The sequence below is a fragment of the Corvus kubaryi genome, unplaced genomic scaffold (assembly GCF_017639235.1).
Source record: "Corvus kubaryi isolate FWS band 111438036 unplaced genomic scaffold, C.kubaryi_AGA036_p1.0 133, whole genome shotgun sequence".
In the NCBI taxonomy this organism is placed as follows: domain Eukaryota; kingdom Metazoa; phylum Chordata; class Aves; order Passeriformes; family Corvidae; genus Corvus; species Corvus kubaryi.
Window position 1 is genome coordinate 33,306,006 of NW_024580667.1, and position 20,438 is coordinate 33,326,443.

General features: G+C 35.3%; 1 long non-coding RNA gene across 1 annotated transcript; it reads left to right on the forward strand.

The window, feature by feature from the left end:
• The first annotated feature begins 1,036 nt into the window (after positions 1-1,036).
• LOC121666866 lies at positions 1,037-18,752 on the forward strand. Its single transcript, XR_006016820.1, has 4 exons — positions 1,037-1,047; positions 3,508-3,513; positions 7,070-7,076; positions 18,666-18,752. It is a non-coding gene; the product is annotated as an uncharacterized LOC121666866 (long non-coding RNA).
• Positions 18,753-20,438: the final 1,686 nt, after the last annotated feature.

Consider the following 20,438-nt stretch of genomic DNA (forward strand, 5'->3'; position numbering starts at 1 on the left):
ATGTACATTGCTACAGCAATTTCAGGACCCTGAAAACAGTGGCAAAGTCTGAGGTAAGGAGAGCTTATCCTCAGTGCAGATTAGGGATGACCTAAAACATCTGAACACACAGAAGACTGGGATGGGCATATCTACAAGTGCAGGGGGAGCTGTATGATACCATTGCAAGCCCAACCTTTGTCATCTTTGGAAGCCCATGGGATCAGGGGAGGTTCCTGATGAGTGGAAGAAAGAAAATGCCCTCTTTTCAGGAAGAGCAAGAAAGAGTATCCAGAAAACTACAGTTTGGTCAGTCTCACCTTATGAAAATGATGAAACAACCAATCTAGAAGCAGTATCTGAATTTATGGAGGGCAAGATAGGGAATAGTCAGTGGGGATCTCTGAAGGGGAAATTATGTATGCCTGACTGACATTATAGCCTTCCACGATGAGAAGACTGGCTCAGTAGATGAGGGGAGAGCAGTGAATATTTTCTACTTAGCACGACTTTTGACACTGTCTCCCATAATTTCCTCATAGGCAAGTTGATGAACCATGGGCTAGACAAATGGACAGTAAAGTGTTTATGAAATTTGCTGGATTGCTGGACTCAAAAGCTTAGCATCAGTGGTATGGAGTCCAGCAGGAGGCCAGCCACAAATAATATACCCCAGGGGTTGATACTGGCACCAATACCACTTAACATCCTCTTTGATGATCTGGACAATGGGGCAGAATGCACTTTCGGCAGGTTTGCAGAGAATGCTGCAAGTCATTGATGACAAGTCTCTGATGCACCAGATGATTGGAGAAATGAGCTGACAGGAACATCACGAAGTTCAACAAGGATAAATGCCAGGTTCTGCACCCAGAGAGGAATAATGCCATCCAGTACTAAACAGCTGGGCCAGCTGGTTGGAATGAAGTTTGGCAAAGGGCCTCATGGTTGTGGCAGTTACCCAGCTAACCACCAAGCAGCACAGCAAAGAAGGCCAGCAGTTTCCTGGGCTGAGTTAGGAAGAGCTTCACCAGCAGGCTGAGGGAAGTGATTCTTCCCCTCTACTCGGTCCTGATGAGACACATTTGATGTTCTGGGTCCAGGCCAGGGCTCTCCAGTACAAGAGAGAAATACACTTACTAGAGAAAATCCGGTTCAAGACTGTGAAGACGATTAAGGTGTTGGAACATCTGTGTTATGAGCTGAGGATGAGAAAGCTAGGAGACTTCAGACTGGAGTGGGCTCATGAGAATCATACCAGTATTTATAATTACCTGATGGGAGAAGCCAGACTCTTCTTAATGGTGTTTAGTGAAAGAGCAAGACTCAGTTGACACAAAGTAAAACTCAGGCAATTCCACTCAAACATGAGAAAAAAGTTTTGCTTTTTAAAACTTTTTTTCCTTGTGATTGTGGTCACACACTGGAACCTACGCACGCAGGTTGTGGAGTCTGTGTCCTTGGGAATATTCAAAACCAAATAGGCACAACCCTGATCAACTTGCTCTGGATTACCTTGTTCTCGGAAGGAGGGTTGAACTAGATGAGGTGATTTCCAATTTCATTCATTCTGTGATTCAGTTACCTCTATCCTTCAGTGTTCTAATGGAACAGTTGTGACCATGCTGTGATATCCATAAGCTTGGTACTTATTTTATTGTATTTTTTTAGGTATCTTATACTCTGTAATTTTGCAAATAAAATACAAGTCCTCTAAACTAGATCTTTCCTGCTTGCTTTCAGTTGATCAGTGAATTATGATACATTTATATTCCTATTTAAATTAATACATAGGATTTAAGGAACAAATTCTTATGCCAAATAATGCAAATTTTTTGTGTGCAAATAATTGAGAAATTAAAAACCTAAGTTTCTTTTTTATAATGATTTTATAGATAAAATTCAATTACTTATAGATTTGAGATCAAAGAAAATGGTTCTGTTTTTCCTTCTTCATGTCTGATTTAAAATGAAGGCAATGAACCAAATCCCACTCTTAGGTATACAGGTATAAATTATACTTCTAGTTTGTATATTTAATAATTCATAAAATTAAATTTATAAATAATAAATTTCATATGTGTGTATGTAAAAATAGAACTTAGCCAGGAAGAAGGTCAAGAAGAAGGTAAAATGTAAATGTCCTCTAATTATACGAGTAAGCTATATACAGTGGTAGAAAAAAATATTTCCAGAATATAGTAACTTTGGTCAACTTCAGTAACGCGGGAAAAATTTCTGTGGAATCCGTAATAGTTATGGGAGCAAATAAGCAAAGCATAAATTGCTTTGTTTATTTGTTTACCTAACAATAAGAGGATAAAAAGATTCTCTGTAGTGATTTTATTGTCTTTATTCTCATAGTCAGACAAGGCTGCACAACTAACATATATGCTAATTCCAATATTACCCAATTTCATCTGAAACAGGAAATACTAAAATTATCACTGTCTAATTCAAAATCATCCTACTTTATTGCACCCGTGTTTCATCGCTGTGTTTACATTTATCTGTCTGTCCACTTTATTATTTTGTCCTTATTGGCCTTCCCCACTGAAATCATAGAAATATTTCCACTCTCAGTGACAATTCAGTGTTTCTTCTTCAACAGTCCTTTGACTGATACTTGTGAAGAGACTTGTACATTATGTGGTGCTCAGTTAAACCCAAGCAGAGTTACAGTGAAGCCTAAACTACTGCTAATTTCTTTATTACTCTCCATTTAATTATTGGCTAATTAGTGATAGATATTATGACTTGTATATAGTTTCAAACATTTGTAAACTTCATCAGAGTGAATCTAAAGACAGATTTCCTGTGGGGGTTTTTGCTCTTCTTCTGTTCCTCTCTGTTAGAGATGATTGTCTGGTTTTCATCTGCTTTGCTTGCTTCCATTTGGCATAATTTAATATTGCTGTGATCCAGCATTACATTGATTTAATTTCTGAAGAAGACACCTTCAGTGCTGTCTGTGCACAGAAACAGTAGGCTGGGTTAACTAGGCTGGAAAAATAACCCAGAATTATTTATTTTTCCTGTTGTATTTCAGCCTTGCCCTCTACAAAACGCATTGACTACTTGACATCAGTCATCCACAATGTGCTGTTTTACATGGTAGGAACATTACAGAACCATGAAAGATTCAGATTTATGAAAAAAAATCTGCAGTAATGAATTTATTATTTTAGGAGGTCTTTTAGATGGATGTACTTTAACACCTCTAAAGTCTTTATTGACATGTTTTGCATGCCTTCAGCAGACACCGTTACTACCACTTCAGGCAGAGGACTTCAGATTTCTTTCTACAAAATTTTCTAAAACCTAGTTTCCATTGAGCCAAACTTTGGTGAAATGCTTTGGACAGATTGCAGGGAAGGCATTTCATGTCTCTCTAAGTAAATATACAGTCTCCAACTCAGGGAAAATCATCTCCACTGCTCTCAGGCCAATGGAAATAGGAAGCCAAGACATAGGGTACCTACAGCTTAACACCAAAATGGCATATTTGCAGTTTTCAAAAGATGAAAGATCTCTGTTTTTCACATCACCATCTTTTCTGAAGTTTCCCTTGATATTCTGTGGCTATGCAATTCACCTGCTTGGGTCAGTGGAATAAATAATGTACTCAAACATGATGTTTATGATTATAAAAGGGCTTCCATCTTTTACTAAAATATTAACCAGTAAAAAAAAAAAAAAAAAAGAGCTTTGGATTCACAACTATTTAGTATGAGTATGTTTTCATGAGTTAAGTCATCAGAACTGGCACAGCTACTCTTTGGGAAAATATTCTATTGATGGGTAATGAAACAGTGACATTGCCACAGCGCGGAAGGGAAAGTCGAAAGATTGTTCTCAGTCTGGTTTGCTTAATTAAGCAGTAGCCAGTGACATGGTTTAGCTGTATTTACTTGACAATTTTTTTACTGCTATGATTGATTGGTGGTGGCTAGAGTGTGAGCAAAGGACCAAAGACATCAGCATTCATTGTGATTTGGGGGAATGAAAGCCAAAAGAAAACTTGGGCAAAATAAAAATGACAAGTCACTTGTAGGCAGTAATCTGCATTCAAACTAGACAGTGGGGCAGACACTTCTCACGCCTTGGATATTCTTACCCCAGTGGGCATGCTAGGAAAAAAGACACATGAAGGGCAAAAGTTCCACGTTAAAATGCAGGACCTTGTCTCTGCAGACAGAAATATGGTTATGGGAAAAAGCAAAAACCTAGGCAGAGTGCAATGAGATAAGTGTGCCTTGTGATACCATGAAATTGAATCAGTTTCAGATGTGGTAGATTGCCCCAGTACACAAAATGATGAGAAACTCTCTATCAATCTGAAATACTTCTTGAATCTTAAAAGACTTGGGTGAAGAGTCTCAGCTTCTCCCCTGTCAACTTGTCTGGGGACAAATTTTACCAACACATTCTTTCCACAAGATGAAATCTCTTAGAATAAGTCTCTTGAGTCACAGGCATCCCTTAACCATTTCATCTTCATCTATATCCTAACAGGCCTATCCAGCCTCTCCTTTAGTGACTTTAACCTCAGCAGAACGACTCAGGATTACTGACTCCCATTTTCCTTCTTAAAGGTTTTTAAATCACCTCTAATCTTCAGCACTTAAAGTTTGTCAGGGGCATTCTTCAATTCACAGCTTTCACATGCTTTTTTTTTAAGACGCCTTAGTTCTACATTTCTTTCCTTCATTGTCTTTCATCTAAGTCTTTTCTGTTTAAGTCCTTTGGTCAGGCATAGTAAAATCTAGCCTATTAACTAAGATGTACATTTATGAAACAAATATAAGCTGTGATATAAAAATACACAATCTCTGTAGCCATATGCATGGAGGTTTTAGGTAATAGCATGTCAAAAGCAACAGTTGACAACATGTAGTTTATTGATATTTCATATTTTGTACAGTTCCTAACAGGAATGTAATAACCAAGTCATCTGTTATGTGCAAGTTTAATCGATCCATATAAAATAAAATATAAAAAAAAAAGGAAGGAAAACCAGAAGAGGATTAAAAAGTAACAGAAATTCATAGAGGGTCATTTTCAAATGAGTATTATCACCAATGACAGAATAGGCCTTCTTCATCCACAGAGTGGATTTTATAACACAAAAATTACAAAAATGTTATAAATCAACAATCAGGAAAACTGTTACAAGAGGAAGAGCAAAAATTTGTGTAACTTCTCTGAGCTTGACCTCAGCAAAAGGTTTCTTTAGAAAATTTCTTCTTCCTCTTACATCTTAAAATAAGTTTAACTAGTATAACTAAATGCAAATATCAAAGAAAGTTAAATAGAGCACATTCTCTAGCTGGCTAAGAGTTTCTTTCAATAGGTTACTGAACTGAAACAAAATACTTGGTTTAAATAAGCATTACATAGCATGCCCTCAATTTCACTGGTCTAGTGGGTAAATTTACTTATAAGAGCACAAGTATTATATTTAGAAAGGGTGAAGAGAGAAACTGCAATAGAAATATCCACACTAAATGCATGTCATAAAAGAAAGTAAGATACATTTTTGTGTTTTCATAAATTTATGGCATTTAAGGCCAGAGAACAATTGTATTGTGTCATTGTGTCACAGGCTATTCCTTTTAATCTCACTAAATCTTCTTAGAAGAATAGCTTGTCTTTGACTGAAGCATAGGTTGTGTTTACCAAGAGCACCTCTTGCAGAAAAGCATTTCATCTTGATTTAAAGCCATTAAGAGATGGAAAATCAACTACCTTGTTTTTTCTGAGAGAGAGTAATATCTGTTGGTTAACAGTGAGTGTCTTACTTTTTGTAGCAGTCAAACAAGCAGCTTCAGCATCAAAGTCCTCATTTTGTTGTCTTCTCCTAAGCTAAAAAATACTGCACTATCCATTTACATTACTGTTTTTTATCTTTGGAAAGTATTTATCTACTGCACACAAATAATCTTTTAATTTAATGTTATACTGAATCTCAGATTGTATAATATTCAAATTAATAACTAATTGTTTTTTATCAGACTTTTAATATCTTTCTTAAAATATGAACATAATTTTTTTCAATGGAAAAAAAGAATAATGAAAAATTTATTTATGTCCATTTAACCACTTTGCCCCACTACAGAAAATATGAGTCACTAGTTTATTCTGACACTTTTTCCAAGTCACTGCCTTTCAGAGAGCCATTGCCTCCTCTGTCATTATGAATCCTTTTAATATGGAAGTACATTCAGTTACCTTGTTTGATTTTCTTCACTTCCACAAGACTTTATACTTCTTGACCTCAACCCTGAAAAAATTAAGTGTAAAACTAAAACAGCAAAAGCTGTTAGTGTGGTATACTGTCCAAACAAAAACTAGCAGGAATCTTCCCAACTGCACAGGCTAAAAGAGGTAAGCCATCTCACGTACGGATAAAATCTTTTGGATGCTTTTCTGAAATATTTCTCTTGATCTTGTCTCATTTTGATATCCAGAAACATCTGTAAGAGTGCCAGTAAATAAATCTTTCAAAACTCAAATAAGGTGTTTTCTTAAGATATGGAATTGACAGAAATTCTAAAAATTTCTAGACTTTTTACCTTTAGAAATCACTGTAGTAAATGAAATTATATATATGAATTGAATTTATTCATCTCAAAGCCAGAGAAATATTGGAAAGTCACTGGGGTTTTTTCTGATTTTTGTGTCTGAGTTGCCCTTTAAATACCTGTTCAGGAATATTAAAGCATACTTAAGTTATGTGAGACCAGAAATCAATGAAGGAAAACTGAGCAATCTAAATTAAACAATTTAAAATATTGGTTTGTTGTTGTTGTTTTTATTTCTTTTTAATCTTGTTTAGTCTTGCTTTGTTTGTCTATGGTGTAGCTTAGCTTTGTTTGTCCATTGGCAAGGACACTTTTCAGTAAACCAGGTTGCCCAGAGCCCCATCCAGTCTGGACTTGAACACTTACACAATTCTTTCTACCTAAGGATTCATGGAAAGTATTGTACAGCAATAAAAACTGAATTTGCAAGATAATAAAATAAGAAATTGCAAATTAGTTTCTCCAAATTAGTGCATGTAATGGCAGTTGTATAAACAATGTCTGAGTGAAGGTGTGCCATGAGCATCCTCAATGTCATTCTTAATTCACTTTGTTCAACATGAGAAAAAAATAGTAAAATCTATACAGTAGAAAGTTCTGCATTTCATCCAAAGGAATGTTCTTTGCAGTTTCCTATTGATTACCCTCGTGTATTTTAAGATCTCAAGAGCAGAGTATTGGAAGTGGAATATATTTTTACAATTTTTTTCTCACAAAAGAATTTATACAGGTTACCTACTTGAATTAAGTTTCTGCCTGAGCGTTTCTTTCAATTAATTCCATCCCCGTGGATGGACTCTCTTTTTTCGACTGTCTAGGATATGTCTCACTTGCAGATAAATTCACACAGAAAACCTAAAGACAGCACATTAAAATGAATTCTGACCTGTTCAGAGGTAAGAAGTCTGTGCTGGAAAATGTCTCTATGGTCAATAGACCTTTGGCATCTCATCTTCTAAAGACAGCATCCTTCCAGTTCTGGAAGAAAGCCAGGTAGCTTGCACATGTGGAGAGGCAACGAGAACTCTGGCAGGGTGCCAAGCTGCCTGATTGCTTTCTTTTCCCTCCCACATTTTTTGAACAGCTGACCCTCAGAAAGGATGTTCACTGATCTCTGGAGGAAGCAAAATGTCCTGATCATAAATCAGTCTGCAAAGAACAAAAGGAAGGCAATATGTTGCTACAGTGCCTTACTATGTGGGGTTGTTTCAAATTTCTGTAAAATCCAGTTGGTTCTAAGCATTTCAAGTTGCAGCTGCCCAGTTACTGGTTTTGTGGATGGGTAGGTTACTGCAGAGTTTTGTTTTCTGTCTTTGGTACTGAAAAAAGCTGCTGGTCAACTTCTTAAAACAAGGTTTCTATGTGCTTGTCCAATTCCTTTTCATGAGCAGTTTTGGAATAGAGTTACTGGAAGCTTGACTTGAAACCTGCACTTAGAAAGTCTTCACATATTGTATTTTGGATAAATTGACTAAGATATACATTCTACAGATATGAGAATTGCTGCAGTGGTTGTTACAAGAAGAAATTAATAAAAAGATTTTAATGATTGTGTGCCTTAAAGTGCTCCTCATCTTCCTGAGAAAATCCATTCAGAAACAGACCTGACAGATCTGAGAAGGCATCTGCAGCTCCATAATTTTGAGAATCATTATATGTAAATTCTAGGTTAGTGCTTATCTGTGTCAGATGGCTGTGGTTTCCAGGGAGATACACCTTAGAAGTGTCTTTCCCTTTTTGTTTCCTTTTCTTTGCTGCTTGTAAAGGATACAAGAGGAACTACCTCATCTTTTGCCGATTTTGCAATTGGGAACCTTCTTGTGCAAGAATATTTTTGAGTGAAAAATATCTAGGGATTCTCTGGTACTTTTGCAGACCCAACATATACTGAGCAGCATGCCTGCCCACTGTAGGCTTCTGCTATGTCTCAGATATATTGAAATTTGATTTATATGCTAATAATTTAAGTTAGATGTTCACCCATTAAGAAAAGGAAAGGCAAGAAAAGAAAACTAAGAAATTCTTATTATGACTGATTTTGGTGTCCCTAAGATGCTGAAAAAAGATGTGTTCAAGAGGCAGAACAAATGAAAGAGAAGATAAAGTACAACTTTGTCTAATGATATCATTTTTAAAAATACTTTGAGCAAGAGCTAAAATGAATTTCTGGAGAATTGAGAACAATATGATGAAAGAAATAACTTCTAAAATTATTTTTTCCATTACTGGGAAAAGACTGCCCAAAAGAATCCAACAAAGTGCCTGCTGCAAAAAGAAGACTACAAAACAGTTTGTTTAATTAATGTGATTTTTACTGTGTGTCTCTGAACAAAATTCATAATTCCCAGTTCATATATTTTTCAGCATTTTAAAGTTTTTATTTTCTTGATCTGCAGTCTTCTAGACTTTCAGCTAATGTCACGGTTGGGTCTCAGAGCCAAAGGCAAGTAATTTCTTTCTTTCAAAGGGATGGTAGAACACGAAAAAAAAAATCAGATAAATTAAGACATCAAGCAGTATAATTATGGAAAGCTGAATTTTATTGTGTTTGTTTAGTCTGTTACTTGTTTATTCTCCTTTAATATAACTATGGAGGGAATGCTTGGCATATTCATTAGTTAAATGGTACATTCTAAAAGGTACAGAATTCTCTTTCAGAAACTGTATTTGTTGTTGGACCACCACCATCACTTATTGGATTGAGAATTTACAGGTTTCCTTCTGTTCTGCCTGTAGTTGGATGTATCTGTGTGCAAATGATATTTTGGTAATTGACTTTTAGTTTCTGGGAATATTAAACTATTGAAACTATTTAGAATATCAAACAGCTCTGACATTTGACAATCAACATTTTCTGCATTTTGACATTTGACTGTCAACAGTCTTTTCATTCTTATCTGAATCAATTTCCTCGGAATTCTCTGTAATACAAGTCTGGGCTTTTTTGTTGTTTTTTTGGTTGATTAACTTGGTTGATTTGTTTCAGGGTGGGATGTTTTGAATTGTTTTTAAGAAAACAGGGTAAAGAGGTTTTTAATTTCAATTCTTTCCTAATTTATTTCAGTTAACTGTAAGGTATATGTAGTATTCAAGGCTGTCCAGGGTCTGTACTCCAAACTAGCAGTCTTTTTATTCACTGATAGTCATTTCTACTTAAATAATACACAGGGAATGTGTACAGTATGTGTGAAGACATACAGATAAACATGCAGACTATACTGCTTCCCTAATAGAGATAGGTATCCTGCCACCCTTAGCAGCTACATATTTCAGAACTGGTAAGGATTAAATTTCTTCAAAGTCATAAAGAAGGGCTGTGGAGTAGAAGAGAGTCTTCATTGTTACACAGCTCTTTTCACAGCTTTTCTTGCACTAAGGCACAACTTTCAAGCAGTGCTTACTGGACAACTGAATAGGGGAAAATCCTGATTTTTATGTCCAGTTTATACAGAATATACAGTTTTTATGGTATTTTTTAAAAAGACATTGCTTCTTTGTTAGATGTTGAGTCTATGTAGGGTACGTAACTGGTGTTGTGACTTTTGTCAAATAACATATTTGTCTCATGTTTACCCCAAAAACATGTTCAGTAAGACAATCTAGAGAAAAAAATTTGAATAAGATTGAATCATGTACCTAGTCACTTAGCACTGTAACATGGGCTTTCAGATAGCTCAGCAAACTGAGATGTGGATTTCAAAAGCACATATCAAGCTCTAAAACAGAAGACTGAATTGGCTGACAGTCTACTTTTACACTTAAATTAAAACCTTGTGGTTGTGGATGCAGTAAGTTTCATCCAAGCAGTACTTTAAGTAATTAATCTCTTCCTCATCTTCACCCAATTTGAACTTTGGCTTCCTACTTGCCTCAGAAAGAGTCCTGTATCTTAGGTGGGTCGTACAAGACAAGGAGGAAAAAAAAAAAAAAGGAATAAAATAAAATATTCATACATTTGCTAGGAAAAATATAGGTATGATACTATTGACACAATCATCATAAAGTTAGCATGCTAGGATCCTAGGCAGCAAAAACAAATTATCAAAAGGAAGGTCCCAAATCCTTCACCATTTTTCTTGTATCTGCAGGACCCAAAATATCTTCTCATCAGACTGTAGCTGTATATAAACAAGGACTTTTTCAATATCTAAGCAAATTTAGCATCCCTTGACTGATCATTCGTTAACAAATATTTTTCTCTTATTTTCTTTTCTAGTTAATTTTTTTTAGTCTTAGTAGAAATGGATCTGGTCAGACAAAAGTGATAAATATCCCAAAGAAGTGATGTATCCAAAGAATTGTTATCATGCTCCTGATGTGGCAGTGTGATTTTTTGGTTGATTCGAGAGACAGGTGTCTTTCAGCTAATAAGTGAACACTGCAGAATAATAGGTACTGCTAAAAATCAGCAGTTTAATCCAAGCCCTATCAAAGTAAGAAGAAAGACTCCTAATAATTTCACTAGTTCTTTGATTGGATCTGAACCAAAGCTATTGCAGGATCAAGGCAGGAACTGCAGCTCAATTTTATGTTTTAAATTAGGTGCTTGCTATGCTGTTACCTGAGAATATTGCCTGGATTCCTGATTTTGAGAAGATGCAAGCACATTCATAGGAATACATACGTGGAAAATCTTTTAAGGGCACACAAGTGCTTACAACTTCTGTGCACAATAGAGAAATTGAAATAATGAAAAAAACATTAACTGCCTTTTATTAGTGTTTTTCTTGTTTAAGATGAGCATGTTAGACCTAATAATAAAAAAATTTTGTCACAAAACAAAAAAACCAAACAAAAAACAACCAGAAAATAATACTTGGTCTTTAAGGACTCTTACAATCCAACTCATTCTATGATTCTAATATTTCCACAGGTAAATGGCATAAGGTTCAGCTTCACCCTTGGGTCCAGTGCCAGATGCAAACCTATTCAGTTTCTATCCACAGACATTCTTCTATCAAGAGCTGGCTGCAGAAAATCAGTGTCATAAAGTACATGGAAAACATGTAGCTCCAGATTATAATAAAGCACTTCACCCTGGAAAAAGTTTTTATTTGGGAAACTGTCAGTTCTGCCATTAGTGTAATTTGTAACAGCTGACATAGACATACTCTGCATTGAACCTTGTTCAAACAATTTAAAATTACTTCTCCTGCTTTAAACAAGTAAACCCATGACATAATACAGTCAAAGGTCTTATGCTGCTCTTGTTCATTACAACAGATCTTTATAATCTGCTGTAGATGGGTTTGCATTGCCTTTCGAAATAACTTTCTGCCAATGTGGGAATTTTAAAAATAGCAGGGACGTATAAAAGCTTCATGAATTAAAAATAAAGGAAACAAGGTTTCCATCTCATCAGGTATACATGGGACACTGCAATTGATGAACAACACTGTTGACAATGCAAATAATTTTTAACTAGCTTACATTCAGTTCTGCTGAAACATAACTCACAATTTGACAGGTGAGAGCTAGATCATGTTTTATTGTTGTCTTCCCATCTTACCTATCTAGACAGCACTCTAAAGAGCAGTTATCAGAGTGCAAGGAAGAAAGTCTTTCCTGTGAATAAGCTTTAATCTGAGAAAAGAAGCAGTCTTCAAGGGTTGCAATCAGATCTGCTTAAAGCAGGTGGAGGATACGTCTGCTGACAATACTGCTGTTTCTCTTCAGGCAAGGTAAGTGTCAGGAAAAAAACCAAAACAAACAACAAAAAACAACAAAAAAAACCCAAAAAAGCTTAATAAAATGCAGCAAAGGTACTGTTTTCTGAAGTTTGTGGGTTAACACATATGCACCCACAAACATAAAAACAAAATGGTAAAGGGTGTTGTCAGCACAGTCTTGAAAACAAACATTTTCCCCCCACTATTCCAACACAAGATTTCTTTCAGAGATTCATATCAGCTTTATTCTACTCTAAATTTATTCACAATTTGCACTTTTTATCGGGTTTTTAGGAGAATTCTTAATTTTTCCACTACATTAATCTTTATGTATAACTTTTATAGAACTAGATCCTTTATCAGCTTTAATTTCTCCAAATAAGTAAAAATTTTCTGGGTCTCATGTTATTCATATACCTCTTTATTATGCTTTTTTGATTTCTCATCATTATAAAGGAAGTTCCAGCAAGGTTTTGTACAAAAATATCTCTCTCATAGGGGCTTCAATTGAAATTTCCTTGAGTTGGGATTGCTTTCTCCTTTATCATAACACAGAGTCACTCTGTGACCACATAATATAGCTAGGACTTTTCTCCTCATCTGTCATTTCCAGTGGCTCTCAGCTTCCAGAAAAAAATTGTATTACTCCATAAATGATCTTGTACTTCAACCCAATAAATTTTGTCCTATTTATGTTGCTAGTGGACTGCACACTTCAGACTGAGTCAAAAAGGTCAGCCATTTCTTCCACCTGCAAATTATCCACAAATATGTAAAGCAAAAACCTATCTATCAGTTGCCTTCACAGTCAGAATCCAGGTTCTGTTGTAAAAGGCACTATGTCATTGCACAGGTATTCCTGGAGGTATAAAGTTCAAGAAACTGTTGCTATGAATATGTATGACAGTACATGGCAAGATTGCTTGCAACTAATTATTGCAAATGATTCTGTGAACAGTCACTATACAGATTTTTTTATTTTTTGCTGTGCTGTGATTAACCAAAATTTCATAATATTTTCATCTCCTAATTAAGATCATTTTCACTCTGAAATAAAAATTTGAAGAGTACAAAAAGTTTGAATTCTTCAAAGTTGCTTTGATCTATCCCCAGCTCAACATCTGCTTAGTAAATTCATACTTCTGATTCCAAATGTACATGAAGACAGGACTGGAAAAGATCATCCAAAAAAGCACTACAGTCTGATTTTACAAATTTAAGGGAATAATGGTTGTTTAGAGAAAATTTTGTCTCAAGAGAAAATTGTTCTTTTCTATCAGAATATTACTGGAAGGAGAATGTGAAATTAGGTGGTACATTACTGGCTGAGAAAAAAAGGAAGAAAATAAAGTCTGTGTTTTTGTGAAAGAATACCCTTTATGTGACAGATGTAAAGATACCAAAGCAATAGCAATTCAAATTCCTTGATGTTTTATCAAAGCCAAATCGCAGCCTCATTGTGGTTTTGTTTCACTTTAAATCCATAACCCTTTATTGATGAAAAATTCTTTAATGAAAGGAAACCAGGCTGATGGAAGAGACTGCACTTTAAGAAGCACAGTCATTGAACTCTAACATGCATGTAATATGCAATGTTTTGGGAAAGGAAGGTGGGCTAATAGACTATAGAATCTTCCAGTTATTCCAGACTCTTCAGTAAAAATAAAAAATACTATTACTGGGTTCCTTTCTGGCAGTCAAAATGAGCAGAAAAACATACATACATGAAATATTAACTTTCAACTCCACGCCAGATACGTGGAAGTAAGGAGAAAAATATAATGAGAGAAACCGACACAACCTTTAATTGTGAAGAGTCAGCATGATTTGCAGAAAAAGTACTTGGAAACACATGGATCTGGTATTGGATCAAAACATCAGCCCAGCAATAAAGTGCCAGACACAAAGAAATTAAGTTCTGCTCATTTAGATTCACTGAATTTGACTTGTCAGAGCAGGTAGCCCACTCTCAAAACCACATTGCTAGATCCATTTTACTAGCTTGGAAACTTCTTTGGTTTTCTCCTTTGCCCTGAAATTAGGCAGAAATGTGCTGAGCATTGCTTGACATGTCTCTGGTCCTCTCCAAAAGGATTTGTTTCTAGGACTCCTACCAGAAATCTACAGCACATTTATTAAGTGGGAAATAGAAATCCATTGAAGTGCTTTCTGAGAGAGCAAGAGCAATGAGCCACTGTAATATCTAATTCACATAATACTGAGAGTAACTGCACGGGAAGAATGAACATAAGTTGATGGTAAGTTATATGAACTCATCCTTGTCAAGGAACCCATTTAGGGAGCTAAACTTGAGACACAATTGGATTACTGAAATTTCTTGTATAACATCGGGGTTAATAAAATAATACCAAATGTATTACACAATCAGAAACAAATTGAATTCTGTCAATTTTCTGTACTCTTTTTGTTTGTCCTATGTGTACTGTCTTCTAGTAATAGAAAGGGATTTATCTACTGGCAAAGCATTCTTGAGTCAGGAATGTCCAAAACAATTTTGATATAGCAGGTTTAGATCCTGAAACTTGAAACAGTGGTGACCTTATAAAAAGCAGTGCAGTAAAGTTTACTTAAATAAAATTATTTTAAAGGAAATCCATTCCAGAGATGTTCACATATATTTTAAAATTAATACAATAAATACCCATTTTTTGAAATAGATATAGCCAGAAAAAACTTGGTGTAAAAAGCAGACCTGCTCCATCATCTAATGAGGAAACCAAGATTTCTTCTTTGCAGCAACAACTCCTCTTGATCCATGCAAACATATGTTTCACCTGGCAAGGTAGCATTAATTTAGAAGTCTTCAAAAATATATTTGGATCTATTTATACAAGGTACCAGCACATATAGAGTGAGTCAATGTAACTGTATTGATTTCTTCCTGTAATCAAACATATCTTTAAAACCAGTATCCTGAATATAGAAGTGTTGTGCACCTCTCAGCATTTCTTTGCAAAACTGATCACTCCAATATTTTCCACGGAAAAGTTATTTTCATTGTGGGAGATGTATTTTCAACAGTCTTCCTCAAATCAGTCTCAATATCTGACACATAAGATCAGAGGAAAGAGAGACACACAGGGTAAATGTTTGAAATACTCTCGTAGTAACAGCAACAATAGAAAACTAAATACACTGAGTAGATTAAATATATCAGCATTTAGGACTGCGAATTCACTTAGCAGTGAATGCTGTACTTTACAGAATGCAGGACAGAAAGCTCAGGTTTAACAAATTCTGAATTAACTCCTCCCCTATCCATGCAGTTAGTTCTTGACCTAAGAAGATCTGAATCTAGTACATTATTAGGTTGGTTTTAACTTGGTTCATTATGCAGCAATCATGCCATGCGCTCCTCAGAGCCTGGTATGTGCTTGGATGTCTGCTGAGGGTAGTAGAAAGAGGGCTTTTGAGAAGGCTAAGTTCTAATAGACTGGCTAGGAGCAGAGGTGACAAAGAGGTAAAGGTTATGTTGGGGTTTTTCTTTCTGAGATAAGGTTGAGGCAATGACTGGACTTAATGAGTTTGGACAAGTGTATGGGCTTAGGCTAAGAATATCAGGAAAGAAGCTTGATTTTCTAAGCCTAAGACAAAGCATGTTTAAATGCTTTATAGCTTAGTTAAGCTGTTTTTATCTCTTAGCTCAGCATGCTAACCTCTCAGTGTCTCCAGCTATTAACTTGTTGAATTAGGACAGATACCAGCACAATATACTCCATAAATTATCTGAAGGAGTGCTCAAAGAAAACCAGATCAAAAAAAAAATCAGTCCTTTCAATCATGACAAGGAGCTCAATGTTACATGGCAAACATAACTATCAGTATAAGTGTACCTCCAGTTATTAAAAATTTTAAATGAAAAAGTTCTGGTTGGTACATTAGCTGGCAAGATTAGTAAATGGATGAAACTGACATTCATGTGGCAACAGAGATGATATCTGATTTGAAATGATAAAGATTATATAAAGAGAGCATATTCAAAATTATATAAGACATCTAGGAAAAAAAATGTGCTTTCTTGAAACACCATGTTGAACATGTCATAGAGTTTCAAATATGCCTACCTGAACATGTATGGAAGCTACTCTGACCTTAGGTTATCCATCTCAGTGCAAAGAATGCATGTAAGTGCTTCAAAAACTTCCTCCTTTTTATGTTATCTTTAATCCCCTGCATCAAAATATGTACACAGTAACTTCAAAAGAATTTCATTGTAAAGCCTTGCAACTATTAACAGCAGGTCCTTGTTTTAACGAGTCATCAGCAGTGAGATATTGCCTGCTCTGAAAAGTAACACAATGACCTGAAAGCTTCAGTCCTGAAAGCACCTTGGCTGTAACATCTCAACCTACATAAACTATTTTTTACACACCTGGTTTGTTGATGCATTCCACCATCCCACTCATTTTTTATGTGATTGCTGCTTTGAAGATGTTAAGGAAATAGGCTTAATTTTGACAGTTATTTCCTGGGATTTGGAGAGTGTGATTGTAAATCTCTTGCAAAAGACATTCTCATTATTTGAATAAATCATAATCTGAAGTCACTTTTCTCTTATCACTTTTCTTTTGACTTATGAATTCTCTTTTTAATTTCCTCTGAGCTCTTTCACTAATTGACAGGTGGTCCTGATGTGGTTCACTACAGCAACCTCTCTCAAGTTACTGGATGACTCTCCAGATGTTTAATTTCATCATTTTGATATGCTTCAGTGATTTTCTAGGCTACTTCTATCTAGCACTGGTACACTTATCTCTCTCTTCTATTCTTTTCTCCCATTAGAATAAGTAGCTTGGTGGTGGTTGTTGTTGTTGCTGCTGTTGTCTCACAATTAAATTAATTCCCCTGGCATCAACTTCATGATTTTAAAGAATCCATCAAAAAGTTAGTCATGGAAAGCCCTCAAACCTCATCCCATTTCCATCTGCAACATGAATGTCTTTGTGACATTGCATACAATTATGATGTTTGATAGTACAAAAGCAGCAATACATCGTGATTCCCACTGTGATTCAAGTCCTTTTTTTATAGACATGCAGAAATAATGCCTGGCATTTATGAACGTTATAATTGTTTCAAAATTTTGGATGGAAAATGCATTTCATTTATTATCCCTGAGCACTGTAAATCTTTCTTCTGTTTGATATGTGTGACACCTGTAGTGACAAAATGTTCAGATCTGTACCATTTTGTCAAGTGAACATTTTACAGGCTCTGGATAAAGAACGTAATAATTGCTCTGCAACACCTGAAGACTCCTGTAAATTGTCTTATGCTGCCAGCTTTCCAGTATTACATTTTTCATGCCATAGATCTGTGAATGAACCACAGGTTTTAAGATTACACTTATTTAATACATTGCTGTGTACTTGACAGTCCTGAGTTAAACTGATTTACTTCTAGTTCTATAACATGTTGGCTACCCTACCTAGGCAAATATCTGCATTCAGCTAAAATTTAAACCTACAAATGTTCATGATGTAATCTATTTTGTTAACCACTTTTGACTGATAAAAAGTTTAATCCTTGTTCTTCAGCTGCATCCAGTGTTAAAACTTAAATTCATGTGCAGAAATTATTTGTAAAATTCCACAGTTCTTTAGAATTTAGGTGCATATACAAAAAGTTTCAAGCGATCCCTTTTTTAAAGCATTTCCAAAACTAAAAAACCTGCCTATGACAAATTTCCTCACAAGATTTACAGACATGTTTACCTTTGAATTGTTCAGATAAGGTTTGTGCTAACTTTTGAACTTAGCATTCTGGGAGTCACCACTTATGGCTCTTTTCCATCTCAAGGAACATTTACTCAGGAAGAAACATCAATTTTAAATTAAAAACTACCTTAATTACTGAGAGAAAAGAGCTTTCAAAAATAGAAAAGAATTTTCTTTTTCTGCTAGGTATACCTCAGTTACTCTAAGAAGATAATGCAAGACTATGTACTTAATTAAGAACTAGAGCAGTGTTTTTCAAGTTGTATACTATACCAGGATCACAGCAGTCCATGATTCTCTGTTCTAGTTACCTCATGGGTTTAGAGCCCATACCTGTATAACTGTGCTTTCTATCACTGTCGTATGTCAAATGTCATGCAATCACAGACTCATGGAGTGGTTTGTATCTGAAGGGACCTTAAAAAGCATCTAGTTCCAACTCCCCTTGCCTGGGTAGGGACACCTCCCACTAGACCAGGTTGCTCAGAGCTCCATCTAATCAGGCCTTGAACATTTCCAGGGATGGTACATCCACAATTCTACGAGCAGCCTGTTCCAGTGTTTCGTCATACTCTGTGTAAAGAATTTCCTCCTAAAACATAATCCAAATCTACTCCCTATTAATTCAAAACCATTACCCCTTGTCCTATCACTACAGGCCCTTATGATGTGTCACTCTCCATGTGTTTTACAAGCCCCTCTTAGGTACTGGGAGGCTGCTCTAAGGTTTCCCCAGAGACTTCTCCAGATTGAACAACCCCAGCTCTCTCAGTCTGTCTTTGTAGGAAAAGTACTTAAGCCCTCGGATCATCTTTTTGTCCCTCCTCTGGACCTGCTTCACCAGCACCATGTCTTTCTTGTGCTAAGGACCCCAGAGCTGGATGTAGTACTCCAGGTGGGATATCATGGAAGCAGAGTAGATGGGGACAATCAACACCCTTGTCCTGCTGGTCGTGTCATGTATTCAACCATCTATTCCAGTATATGCTTCAGTACAGTGGTTCAGGTTAATAGCAAGTATGGGCAAAGAAAAAACCTCCTGCCAAATAAAAAAATTAAATTTTGAAAAAAATTATTCAGATTCAATCATGAAGTGAATATTTGACATTACAGAAAACCTCAGGTCTTATTTTTTTTAAACATGGCCTGCATTTTTTTTTCTTGATATCAGAGGACATATAAATTTGGGGGGAGATAAAAAGAAGAAGGTTCTAGTTGTAGTGTTTCCCTGCCTTGAAAGTGTGAAGTTTCACAAAGTAAATGAAGCTCAGGAAAAATAGGTACATGCCAAAAGATACATACATGGGATCAAGAGTAGATACTTGGGAACACCTATAGTAAAAAATTATGTATATATTACAGGGTGCAAAGCAGCCAAGCTTGTGTATCTAACTGAGAAGCTTTTTGTGATTGAAATTAAAGCCAATATTTAATGGTGGACTTATTTAAGAGTAAAGTAATTTTCAGATGAAAAAGGCAAAAATTTAAAGCTTCTTTTTTTTTCTATTTAATCAGTCAAAAATAGTCCTTCGTCATAACAGTAGTGAGAGAAAATGAAGTGTGAAGTCACACTACAGTGTGAACTTTATCACATACTATTCTGTGAAAAGTGACATTTGGTTTCTTAAAGAAAAAATAAATTTAAACAAAACAAGAAAAATAAGAGTAATCACATTCTGATTTTATTCCTGAACTGCAAATTTGCAAATGTCCTTGGTGAATTTTGGTGTTATAATGAAATCTTAGCATATTGCTTGAATATACCCCCATGAGATGATAGCTGAAACAGACATTCAAAAATCCTGAGAATCTTTTAAGTCAGGAAAGAAAAATTTGAAATTTCCAGTATGAATGTAAAGTACCTGTTATGGTACTCAGTATTTATATGAAACTATTAAAAACATTACTGTGGAGGTTCCATGGTTAAAATTATGTCTATGCAAAGCACACAGGCCGAAAACCAAAGTGGAATATGTAAAGGAAAATTTATATAGCTTACAAAATTTATATAACTGTTTTATCTGTAATAACTTATACATGCATCATGGCTGCATGAATCTTGAGCAAGAGACTGCCAACACATTAAATATTTCACTTATTGTACTTTCATGTGATGATTTATTTTATCATTTGGGAAGTTTTGTCTTTTCATTTCTCACATCTGAGTGAGCACACACCAACAGCAAGTTTCATTCTAAGTTGCATTTTATTTAATAGAAGCTTAAAAAGCATACAATTTAAAGTTCTGTAGTCTGCCTCATGGCAGTTTCATTAAATGGCAGCTGTTTTTCCTATAAAGGTCAAGCCCTGGAAACAAAAGATACAAACACAAGAAAATAAAAACAAATGGGCTTATAGACAGCTTTTAAGTTAAAAGCAAAGAAAAACATGTTTCATTCTTTCTAAATGAAGGGATAGACATGCCAAAAAATGTTTTACAGATTAATATATGCCAAAAAAATTACTTT